The sequence below is a fragment of the Ipomoea nil genome, unplaced genomic scaffold (genome assembly GCF_001879475.1).
Source record: "Ipomoea nil cultivar Tokyo-kokei standard unplaced genomic scaffold, Asagao_1.1 scaffold2833, whole genome shotgun sequence".
NCBI lineage: Eukaryota > Viridiplantae > Streptophyta > Magnoliopsida > Solanales > Convolvulaceae > Ipomoea > Ipomoea nil.
Genome location: NW_017619261.1, coordinates 1,002,653 through 1,016,321, shown reverse-complemented (window position 1 = coordinate 1,016,321; position 13,669 = coordinate 1,002,653).

The window sequence follows — 13,669 nt, the reverse complement described above, 5'->3', positions numbered from 1 at the left end:
TAAACAGAATATGGCATGACATTAATAGAAGCTCCTAAATCTAACATAGCATTTTCAAATTTCACCCCACTTATCATGCATGGAATAGTAAACATACCTGGGTCTTTGCACTTTTCAGGAAGATTGCTTTGACTAGCCATAGAGACATTCTCTTGCACTTTCACTTCCTCAATTCTTTCATCATTTCGTTTCTTTTTCATAGTGCGTACCTCTTTTAGAAAATTTGCATAGCGAGGTACTTTTTTCATAGAATCTAAAAGTGGTTTTTAGCATCACATTCACGAAAGGTCTCATACAGATCATTATTTGAGTTTCCCCTTATTGGTTCTAAAAGAGCTTGAGGAAATGGGGGTACTGGTTCATAATCAGAAAAAGAAGAAAGCTTACCTTGGGACTTCTCTTTATTGTTGGCAATGATTCCTGCACTTATTTCCTTATTTGAAGCAACATTCTTTTCCAGCGACATACTTTCAACATTAATTGCACTTACATTCTCTTTAGGATTAACGATCGTTTGAGAGGGTAATTTGCCAGAACTCTGTGCTTCCAACCGACTAACCGTAGTTGCTAGTTGGCCCATTTGTCTTTCCAAGTTTTGTATACTAGCCTTTGTTTCTTGAATACTAGCCCTTGTCTCTTGTTGGAATAGTTGTGTTTCTTGTTGAAACTGCAAAGTGTTAGTAGCAAGAGATTTAACAATATCTTCTAGATTCATACTTGAGCTAGAGCTTTGGGCTGGCTGTTGTCTTGAAGGAAATGGTTGTCTATACTGCTGAGAATTGGGATAATTCTGAATAAACTGGTTCCCTTGTGAGTTCCCATAGCTAAGGTTCGGGTGATCCCTCCATCCAGGATTATATTTATTAGAAAATGGATCATACTTACCTTGAGGTTGTCCAGGAAAACCCCCAGCCATGTGGACTTGTTCAACTTCTTGAAGAGTTGGGCAGGCATCAGTTTGGTGCCCAACTACCGAGCAAATTCCACATGCTTTTACAGTTTGCATATTGCCTACTGCTAATTGACGAACAAGAGTAGTTAAACCAGAAATTTGTTGTTCAAGAGCAGAAATATTTACCTCATTCACTTGTTTAGACGGTTGGACAAGTCTATTGCCAAACTGTTGAGAATTTGCAGCCATGTTTGCAATTAGAGTTCTCGCAGCGCCCGGTGTCTTGTCAACTAAAGCACCACCGCTTGCGGCATCAATCATGCTTCTATCCATAGGAAAAAGTCCTTCATAAAAATACTGAATGAGTAATTGATCACTAATTTGATGGTGTGGGCAGCTTGCACATAGTTTCTTGAAACGCTCCCAATATTCATACAATGACTCTCCATTGTTTTGCCTTATACCACAAATTTCCTTTCTAATGTTGGCCGCCCTTGAAGCTGGGAAATATTTTTCAAGGAATAGTGTCTTTAAGTTATTCCATGTGGTGATGCTCCCAGAAGGTAGATAGTATAGCCAATCCTTCGCTGAATCTTTCAACGAAAAGGGAAAGGCTCTCAACTTGATTTGTTCTTCAGTAACCCCTGTGGGTTTCATACTCGAACACACTACATGAAATTCCTTTAAGTGTTTGTGCGGATCTTCACCTGCAAGTCCATGAAAAGAAGGCAAAAGATGAATTAACCCAGATTTTAGTTCAAATTGTATATTAGCATCCAGAGCGGGAAAAGTAATGCATAAAGGTTGCTGATCCAAATTTGGAGCTCCAAGCTCTTTTAATGTCCGATTTTGAGCCATGGGTTCCTCTTCTAAATCAGAATTGGTAGAATTGGTAGAATTGGTAGAATCGGTAGCCAGATCACTAAACTCCAATTTTCTCAAAGCTTGTTTCTTCCACCTGTGTATAGTTCTTTCAATTTCCGGATAGTACGGCAAGAGTTCTTGATTAGCAGATCGAGTTATAGGCATAAACAAAAAGAAAATATATTTTTATTTGCAATTATGTAAAAGTAATGAAAGAAAAGAAATTTTTATTTTTTATTTTCGTTTGGGACAAATTGAAAAACAAATAAACAAATAACAAAATAAATAATTAAATAAATAAACAAACACAAAATAAGCTAGAAAATCTCCCCGGCAACGGCGCCAAAATTTGGTGAGCTGTCGTAGGCTCCCAAATTAAAACCTTACAAACGTAGTAGCGGGAGTAAGGATCGATCCCACGAGGAGTAACTAGTTTAACTTTTGTGCTCAAATTAAAGATAGGGGGGTTTGGAATATATCGAGAATAAAGATAAAATAAAAGAGAATTTAAATAAACAAGAAATTTAATTGAACGAATAGAGCAATGAAAATAATATATCGAAAACACTTATAATAGGAGACCTTAGTTAGTAAAGATCCACCACCGGAATTCAACACTGATCATTGATTAATAAAGTAATTAATATGCAATTGAATATTTGTCGTGAAATTATTTCATTTCTGTTTTCCCTTAGTTGTAGGTAAATAAAGCACAAGCGGTTTAATTACCCCTAACTACTAAATAACCTAAGACAAGCGCTATAGATTTAATTTAATAGCAGCAATAGGAACTAGGAAAACCGACAAACTAAATAACACAAGCACAAGCGGTTGCATTTAATTTAGAAAAATATTCTTCCCGAGTCCAATTATCACTAAGCCGTCAATAATTAACCCAGTTGCTACTGAATATTAGAATAATTTGTAGCACAACATTATCTAATATAGCAAATAATTATATCAAATAAATAACTAGAAGGCCTCCCTAGCAATTAAATGACACAATTATTTCAAATAACTTAGAAGAATATTTAATACTCAAATGCATAAAAAATATATAATAAAAATAAATAAATAACCTTACAGCGTTGTGAACTCCGGGGCTTCAATTCACTAAACCAAACAAGAAATTAGCCGCGAATGGGCATTGATAACAACCTTAAAGAATATTCGAGAGGGGAAGAATGAACATTTTACAATAGGAAACTCCTACTATTTATAGCATTCTAAAAATAGGCTCAATGAACCTCAACCATCTATTTTTCCTAATTTTCAGCCGTATTCCGTATGCTTCTCCATTCTGTCCGCTTCCTCAATGGAACAAATTGAATTGTTCAATTCAATTTGCGCTGGACCAAAGCACACATTAACATTATAATATATATATATATATATGCATTTATAATGCGTAGTATATATTAATGTGTGTTTATATAACTATATTCTATATTATATATTATATATATTTCTAGTACTATATTTAGCTCATTAGTTATTAAACTCTAAAAATAACTAATTGTTAAATAATATGAAATAATTAATACGAAAATATTATAAAAAAGTACCTAAAATATGAGTGTAAAATGTGCATATCAGCCACGCAACGAAAAACTCATTCGTCTCTGTCGATCTCGTTGCTTTTCCAGTGCCGGCTCTGCCTTTTGCGTCGTGGGAATCTCCATGGCTGCCTCGTCAAAGCCTCAAAGGAGGAATGGTTCCGGTGGTCGTCAAGGTATTCCGATTTCCATTGTTTTTGTTTGTTTTTTCTTCGGTTTTATGGTTTTTTTTGTATCTGTGGGTTTTTCGGAGTGGGGAGGTAGGGGTAGTACAGGGGTTTAGGGTGTGGCAGGTGTAACACCCCACTTTTCTTAATCTTAATTACAATTCTAAAACCAAAGATGATATAATCTAAGTAGCGGATAATCAATTTAATAAATAAACTAGTGGGAATATCACCGCCACAACCACCACTCCGTGGTGATTGCACAGGCTAAGGATGGAACTAAAACAATAAACCAAACTAACATTCATATTACTTAATTTAAAGTCATAAGGGGAAACATCCCGAAGTCTAACATCAAAGATAATCATCAAAGCATAAGTTTACAAATCCATTAAAAATAAACATCAAGATAATAAAGAGAGTTCAGACTACTCGATCTACTAGACTAGTCTAACTCGATCATCTCTCAAACACTGGGCCCACCTGAAAGGAGTTTTACAAAACAACACATAGACAAGTAGGAAAATACCCATTAGCACGAAACTAAGTATAACCACACTCAATCCTGTAAAGTACTACAATATATACTTTGGAAAAACATTTGTTCACAAACTCAATCAAACAATCTCATCACTTAGACAACTTAAGATACATCATAGACTTTCTATATGCTCGCAACCAATAATATCAACATGCATGCTTCAAATATAAATAACTCATCAACATTAATACTCCAACACATATATCTCATAACAAATCTCATCATGACTAACTCATGCTATAAGTCAAATTCATACTAACAACCAATACGAAATTATGTTCATGCTTTCAAGTTCTCATCATGCAAACTGGATATATTCGACATCAAAATGCAACTAAAGCAATCATGCTCAATATACAATCTCGGTTAGTCATTCTAATATGCAAACTAGTGCAATACTATACTCAAATGCAATCTCGTTCAAACATTCTCATTATGCAATCTCGTGCAATACATAAGTATACTCATACACTCGTATGTAAAATAGAATACTTTTCTATGGATGTTTCTTAGAGTCACGAAGACTCGCTTTCTTTCTCTTGAGTCTCTTAACTCGATATCTTTCTTGCTCAAACTTTCTCATACTTCTCATTTCTCTTCTTGTGCGAGGTAGGTACTCCGCCGCAGCGAAACCCTAGCGTACGGTGCAATCTCGTGCAGCCGCCACATCCGTAACTACGGAACCTCTAACTCGGTGGGAGGTAGGTCTTCACGAATCGTAAATGGACCTAACCAGCTCGGCAATCTAGCCGGCCACATACTCAACTCGCCCACAGAACCACTCTCTTAGTTCTTTATCTTTCTTTCTTTCTTGCTTTCTCTATGGAATCAGGTATTGTACTTTTAGTGAGCACACCCCCTAACCAGGATTCCAAGCCTGGCGGGTAGTTTCCAACCTCGTAACGTGGGAATACGCCGCGTTACATGATAAATCTATCGGATCGCAATATCCGTTACTTTCTCTTTTACTCCGAAAGGACATAGTCCAAACGGGCCCTCCAAAACCTCACTGATATAGATAATGTATATATATATCTCTCATGCACCAAACTTATGCATGCCACATCTCAACAACTTCTCAATGCAACAAGATAATGATATACCACATGGTCATGAATTTTTGAAAGTAATACTTAGGCTCACGTTGGCCACTTATGAACTTTTAAAACATGATATGCTCAACAATGCCATTTACTGTGAAACTCAACAATTTCATAAATCATGCTTGCTTCTCAAAGCTTAACAATTCATTTCAATAAACACTTAACAAGTATTTAGCATGATATTGGAACTCAAGTTGCTTCAAGAAACTCATTAGTGTAGTTTAGCTTTCAATTTGAACATGCTCTGTACCCTTTCAATAATGCTAAACAATAGCAGACAACTCAACCAATCATATAAATATTTTTGGCATGCTTTTCTATCCAAACTTAACACATAGTGTTCATGCTTCTCTATTCAATACAAAATTAGCATCAAGAGGATAAAACAAAGCAATTCCCAAAACAGTGAACTCAAACAACATTTCCATCACAAATTCTACTATAACATGCTCATTTCTAATCCAAATTCAACGAAATCAAAGCCAAAACGTCGTCAAGATGGCCCCGAGGTACCGAGCCACAAGGGCCCGTGACACCTGGTCCGAAACGACATGTAGCTGAGCCACAAGGGCCCGGTCACTGCATAGGAGGAACTCACGGTCCATGGGGTTATACACTTTATATATCAAAAGTTCTTAATAGAAACTTTCTAAGGATACATAATATTTCCCAAAATATACGATGTTAATAGCTAAGAAATTTTAGGGAAATAATAGAATAAGCTTCAAATATCTTTATAATCAAATATATACCTCATACATAATTATATAAGTATATATTCTCAAAATCAAGTATATCATTTCCCCAAAACATATATACTCATATAAATAATTCTTGAAATAGAGTTTTCTTGGCACATCAAGCTTTCGATAGTTTAAACCCTTCTCAAACATATTTATGATTTACTATAAAAAAATACTTTTAAATATAAATAAACCTTCAAGCCTAAGTAATATAATATATATTCCAAGATAATTTCTCATAGGTTGAAGTAGCTCAAGTTGAAGAGGCTTAGATTATTAAACAAAGGGTTAGGGGTTCAAATCCCACTTTAATCAATTTTCTCAAAGCTAACACTAAAATTGTCAGCCATGGGAATCGATCCTAAAGGACAGATCTTCCTGTGAACTCCCAGAAAATGACAACAAATAACATATATTTCATCACTTTAAACACACAATACATAAGTATAAACCCAATGGAACAAATAAATCACATATTTTATTAGGGCAAAAAAAAATACTATATTTGGGAATCCATGAGTTATACCTTGATTGAGCAACCTTGTTCTAGCCAACACCATTACTAAGCTCTTCTTCTTCACTCTTCATCTTCTTTCTCTAAACCAAAACATAGGAACAACTTCACCATTTCCACTCACAAGCACACAAACAAACCCACATAAATACATCATCTTAACAACTTAAACTAGAGAATGGAATGAAGGAATGGAGGAGGAAGCTTACCAAATCTTGGACTAAGGCTTGGAGAAGAGGAGCTTTCAAGATGAAGAAGATGAAGATGGTAGAGAGGTAGAGAGAGACACGAGAGAGATGAGAGAAAGGGCTGCCAAGGGAGGTGAAAAAATGAACAAGAGTTAGGGTAGAATAGTGTTCTTTTGTTGCTAGGGTTGAGGGGTAAAAATGTAATTGCTTGCTTTAAAATATCTCATCAAATGCTTTGTCTCGTAGGAATAGTCAAGGTTCACCTTATATCATGAACCAAGGCTAGAAAGATGATTTTTGAATAACTTGGGATCAAAATAGATTTTTCCAAAGATGATTTCTAAACAAACACTTGGTTCAGGTTTCTCCCGGTCTCACTCAGATTGGTTTCCCAATTTAAAACTTGGTACGCGAAATACCCGAAAATTTAAGATTTTGGAATTAAAATAAATTTCGGTGTTGAATTAATTTAAAATGTAACTCAAAATAATTTATTCAAACACCAATTTATCTCAAAAATTTGTAATGAAGTGAAAATGGCTATTTTGGAATTTCTTAGAACTGAATTTATAAAATTAAATTTTGGGTTGTCACATTCTACCCCCCTTAAAAGAAGTTTCGTCCCGAAACTTAGAAAGAACGGTCGGATATTCTTAGAACGGAAGCTTTCGAAAAGATGGCAAGAATTTCAAGAATTAGCTTAAAAGTTCTCTTGGAATGCTAGGAAGAAATGGAATCTCTGATTTCCAAACAAGCACCCAAATAACTAAGGCGCTAAGCTCAATCTAACTACTAGAACTCACTAACCCAAAGTTTCTTTGTTACTCCTCTTAGTCTTATCGTTCTTACCACTTCCTCAATCTCAACACTAAGTTTCTTTCTTTCAGCTCTCACACAACTTAACATTTCCAAGTTCACATCCCCTAACTTGCTCTTTTCTTACTTAATTAAATTCTTAGTTCCTCGTACTTTATAAAACACATGACCCACTTACAACTTTTCTCCTCACCTTCATATATCTCACAAGTCCAAAGTCATTGTCAATCATCTTAAACTTCATTTCTTTCGGAGTTCACAACTCTTGTCTTATCCATTTACTACATCTTCAAAGATAGAGGAAATCATCTTCACGTTTGTTCAATCCATCCTTAAGTCCAATTTCTCGGTGCTTCAAGTTCTACTTTTAACCTTCTAGTTTAATCTTTGAAATTCTCTTCACCGTTGATCTTAAAAGCATCCACTTGAATGGGTTTGACTTCTTCTTGTTGTATCAACCTTTACACTTGTCTTCCTTCCACAATTGTGGATCTTTAACCGTAGCCTCTAAGCTCTAATCACTTCATTTTCTTCATATTTGCCTCTAGTTGCACGAAGCTTCAACTTGTAGGGTTAGCTTGGGTTTTGCAGACGATGATGCCGATCAATTCGAGCAAGAACAACTACAACTGGCTCCAAGCCGCACGTGGAGTAACCTTCTTCATCAGGCTCTTCGGTTGACTAGATATGCACGCTACTACTTCACTTCTTTGCAACAAAAGATCTCACTACTTTTAACTTTCTTTTCTCAAAAACAAGGATCACACAAGTAGTGTAGAGATAACAACTTAGAATAATGAAGAAGAAAAAGGTTCTGTAAATTGGAAGAAGGGAAAAATCATGCAGTATTTATTCATCAGGAACATAGGCTATTTATAGCTAGTACATGGCACAAAAATAGGGGAATGCAGTGACACTAATAACACCACTAGGCCACGATTAACCAAATGCAAAAGAATAGCAAATACACCTAACAACCTTGACTTTATTAAATTAATTTTCCTAACATTTCCTCCCTTAAACTGAACTGGTTTCAGTTTAGAGAAGAGCTTCCTTGGACTCCTATCTTGCTCCTTAACTTGAGGAATGATGCTGCACTGAGAGGTTTTGTGAAGAGATCTGCTGCTTGGTCTTCTGACTTGCAATGAACTAGTGTAAGTTCACCATCTTCTACTAGCTCTCGTACGAAATGGAACCTGACATGAATGTGTTTGGTTCTCCCGTGAAAAACTGGATTTTTAGATAGTTTAATTGCTGAGCTATTATCACAAAATATTATTGTTCCATCATTCTGCCCAAATTTGATTTTATCTAGAATTCTCCTCATCCAGAGAGCTTGACATGCACCAGATGTTGCAGCTACATACTCTCCTTCAGTGGAAGAAAGAGTAACAATGGGTTGTTTTTTGGAACTCCAAGCTACTGCACCAGAACCCATCATGAAAACATAGCCTGATGTGCTTTTTCTATCATCCAAATCTCCAGCAAAATCACTATCAACAAATCCAATTAACTTTCTTTGATCCCCTTTTCTGTAAAATAAACCATAATCAGTTGTTCCTTTGAGGTACCTTAAAATTCTTTTAGCAACATCTAGATGTTGTTGCACAGGCTCCTCCATATATCTGCTGATAATGCTTACACTGTGCATTATGTCTGGCCTTGAAGCTGTAATATACATTAAGCTTCCCACTATTTGCTTGTAAAGTGTACTGTTCACGGACTTCCCTCCTGGTTTTTTTACTAGCTTTATATTTTTCTCCATAGGTGTTGCAACAGGATTACAACTTTTCATCTTAAACTTGTCCAATACTTCATTAACATACTTCTTTTGGCAAACAAAAATACCTTCCTTTGTTTGACTCACCTCCAGGCCAAGAAAATGATAAAGTAACCCCAAGTCTGTCATATCAAATTCCTTCTCCATGGATCGCTTAAAGCTATTAAGTAGCTCTAAGTCATTTCCTGTAAACATCAAATCATCTACATACAAGCATATAACCATCATTTTATCATCAACATGCTTTACATATAAAGTATGCTCATATGGACACCTTAAAAAACCTTCCTTGATAAAGTATGCATCAATGCGGCTGTACCAAGCTCTAGGAGCTTGTTTTAGCCCATAAAGAGCCTTTTTCAACTTATAAACTTTATGCTCCTGACCAGATTTGATGAAACCAAGAGGTTGTTCAACAAATACATGCTCTTTGAGTTCACCATGTAAAAAGGCTGATTTAACATCTAGTTGATAAATTGACCAATAATTTTGAGCTGCCAAGGCTATTACCAAACGAACTGTGTCAAGTCTTGCCACTGGTGCAAAGACTTCAGTATAGTCAACTCCATATTCTTGTTTGTATCCCTTCACCACCAAGCGTGCCTTGTATTTATCAACTTCTCCATTGGGTTTAAGTTTGGTTTTATAAACCCATTTAACTCCAATAGCCTTTTCTGAACTTGGCAAGTCAACAAGCTCCCATGTTTTATTTTTTTCAATGGATCTTATCTCATCCATCATTGCCTTCTGTCATTTGTCTTCTAACACAGCACTTTCAAAATTTACTGGATCACAATCTGAAAATAAAGCAAGATGAACAAGAGGATCTTCAGAATGTAATCCAGATACCTCATAATCAGACATCCATGCAGGCCTTCTTATTGCTCGTCTAGGCCGACTGTCACCAGCCTCATCAACTGCCATTGGGCTAGGAGCCAGAATATTCTGATCTGTTTCTTCATGTTGTATATGCACATTATCGGTGGATAGATTTCCTTCTTCATTGTCGACTTGAGGATCTGATGAAATATACCTTCCATCATCAATCTTATCCCAAATCCAGAATGACCCTTCATCAAACACCACATCCCTGCTTACCACGATTTTTTTTTGTAAGAGGATTAAAAAGCTTATAAGCTTTGGATTGATTGCTCACCCCAAGAAATATACACTTCTCTCCTTTGTTGTCTAGCTTTTTCCTCTTCTGATCTGGAATATGTGCATAGGCAATACACCCGAATATTCTGAAATAATCAACCGATGGCCTACGGCCATTCCAAGCTTCTTCCGGAGTCTTATTTTGAACAGCAAAGGTTGGACTTCTATTCAAAATATGAACTATCCAGTTGACCGCCTCAGGCCAAAAAGTTTTTGTGATACGACTTCGAGCCAGAATACTTCGTACCATGTTCAAAATAGTACGATTTTTTCTTTCACAAACGCCATTTTGTTGAGGTGTGAAGGCCGTTGTGAGTTCTCTCCTTATCCCATGAGTCACAAGAAAATCTGAAAAATCATTTGAACAATACTCTCCACCACGATCAGTACGTAGAACTTTTATATAACTGCCAACTTCTTTCTCAACATGAACTTTGAAGTTTTTAAATGCCACAAAAGCTTCAGATTTTTCTCGCAAAAAATAAATCCAAATTTTCCCACTATAATCATCGATGAAAGTAATGAAATACCTTTTACCACCATTAGAAGTAGGATTAATTGGTCCGCAAATGTCTGAGTGCACAATCTCTAGTGGCTTTTTGGCTCTTAAGGATTTTCCTTTAGGGAAAGGAACACGATGTTGTTTACTCACAACACATTCTTCACAAACATCTGTAGGACCATTGAATTCAGGAAGTCCTATCACCATATTTTTTTGTTGAAGCGTTTTTAAGCCACTAAAGCTCAAGTGGCCATAACGATAATGCCATAACCAGGCCTTATCATTTAACCTTGAAAAGAAACATGTCTGGTCAGAGTGTTTCATATACAAAGGAAACATCCTATTTGGCGTCATTTGAACTTGAGCAATTAAGCCCAAGCTAGAATCCTGAATTCTGCAAATTCCATTCTTTATAACAACCTCATAGCCCTTTTCTTGCATTTGACCAATGCTCAGTAAATTTGTTTTCAACTATGGAACATAAAGAACATCTGAGATATTGTGTGTAACACAATCATTAGTTTGGATGTTTACTTTCCCTTTTCCCATAACTGAGATTTTAGAGTTGTCTCCAAACTTCACAGTATCACGATATGATTCATCAAGAGTTGAGAAAACTAATTTATTTCCACTCATATGGTTGCTACACCCACTATCTAGATACCACAAATCCTTGTTGTCAGTTTCACTTGCACGATATACTAACAACAAAGATATTTCCTCTTTTGTTTCAGCAAGATGGGAATTTTCTCCGTTATTTCTAGACAAGTTAGTACGACATTCAGATTTATAATGTCCATACCTGTGGCAACGGAAACATTCCACATTTGATTTATCTACAGACTTTGGTTGTGACTTGTCTCTCCCATCTCCTTCTTGAGAATGAGGATGTTGATGGCCTCTACCATCCACATTTCCTCTACCTCGACCTCGACCCCTTCCTCTACCTCGATTACCTCCTCTTGATGAAGGTCGGTCATGAACTGAGGCCTTCAAAGCTTGTTCAACTTCTTTGTCCGATAGATTAAGCTTCTGCTCATGAGAAAATAATGAACTTTCAAGTTCATCAAGTGTCATTGTTGATGTATCATTTCCTTCTTCTATGGCACAAACAACAAAATTGTATTTTGGTGTCATAGACCGAAGTATTTTTTCAACAATGGCGGTTTCATCAATTTGATCATCATTAGATCGTAATTTGCTGACTAATGCCATTGTTTTGGAAATGAATTCATTAGCGTTTTCTCCCTCTTTCATTCGAAGTGCTTCATACTCTGAACGCAATGCTTGAAACTGCAGCCTTTTAGTTTTCGTGTTTCCTTTAAACTTCTTCTTCATTGAATCCAAAATTTGCTTGGAGCTATCTTTGCTAAGAATGGTCTCCAAGATTGAACGATCAATGGCCTGAAACAAGTAGTTTTTGGCCTTAAGATCCTTCAACTTCAGTCCCTCCAATCTCGTTCGTTGATCTGCTGGCATTGCTGCGGTGGGTTCTGCTACTGCAGTTTCAACCACGACCCAAAGTTCTTTGGACCGTAAGAAATTCTCCATCAGCATGCTCCAATGATCATAATGACCATCAAAGCGTGGAATAGCTGGTTGAACATAATTATCTGAGGCCATGTATTAGTTGTTGCTGCTGCTATAAAAATGTAACAATTAACTTGGCTCTGATACCAAATGTAGAGATAACAACTCAGAATAATGAAGAAGAAAAAGGTTCTGTAAATTGGAAGAAGGGAAAAATCATGCAGTATTTATTCATCAGGAACATAGGCCATTTATAGCTAGTACATGGCACAAAAATAGGGGAATGCAGTGACACTAATAACACCACTAGGCCACGATTAACCAAATGCAAAAGAATAGCAAATACACCTAACAACCTTGACTTTATTAAATTAATTTTCCTAACAAGTAGAGCACACAAACAGGATATAAGCATAACTCTTGTACTTGTCACATTAACAACTTTCACATAATTCGCAACTTTTAACTCTAGACTTTTAACTTTCACTTCTCAATGATAGTAACAAGACTGAACAAAGCAACTTCTTAACCAACAGACTTGAATTCACAAGATAGGTGCACACTTGATTTGAAGGAAATTGACTCCACATATGAAGAAAGTAAAAGGTTTCTAAACTTGAAACTCGAGAGTACAATTGGTTACAACCCAAGTCCTTCTTAACAAAGTCGAGATTTTTCCGAGATTCAATAAAGTCTTGTGAAACAAAAGCTGTGGATCGAATTCCAAGAGAAGGACACAACAAAGAATAATCTCAATAAAATATCTCGATACTAACGCATTCCAAATAAAGATGCAATAAGGATTTAATCTCAAGCAACAGAACAACACCAGTGAATTCCAAAGGAAGATATAGAAGAGAGATGATCTCGAAGCATTAGCTCAATATCTCAGTAACAAGGAAAGAATACCACAATGGTATTAGCAACAGGATACGAGAGTACAAAAAAGGACACATAGTCAATAAATAACTCTTCAAAAACAAAACACTTTCAAGAATACTCAACAGATATAAGCTCATAGGAATTACTCAACAAATACGGATTCCAATGGCATAACAACAACGAATAGATCTTGACTCAACAACTCAATGGATTCCAACAATGGGGTTTCAAGGATAATAAGCTCAAGTCAAATAAATGAGATTCCAAGAATAAGTCATTCAACAAGATCATACTAGCTTCAAGATTCAATTATACTAGCATTGTATGTCAACGAAAGTTCACAAGAATACTTAGAAAAAACTTATAAGCTAGCTAGATATAGATTTGACAATAAATCGTGGAATGTCAAGAATAGACATTAGCAATAATTCAA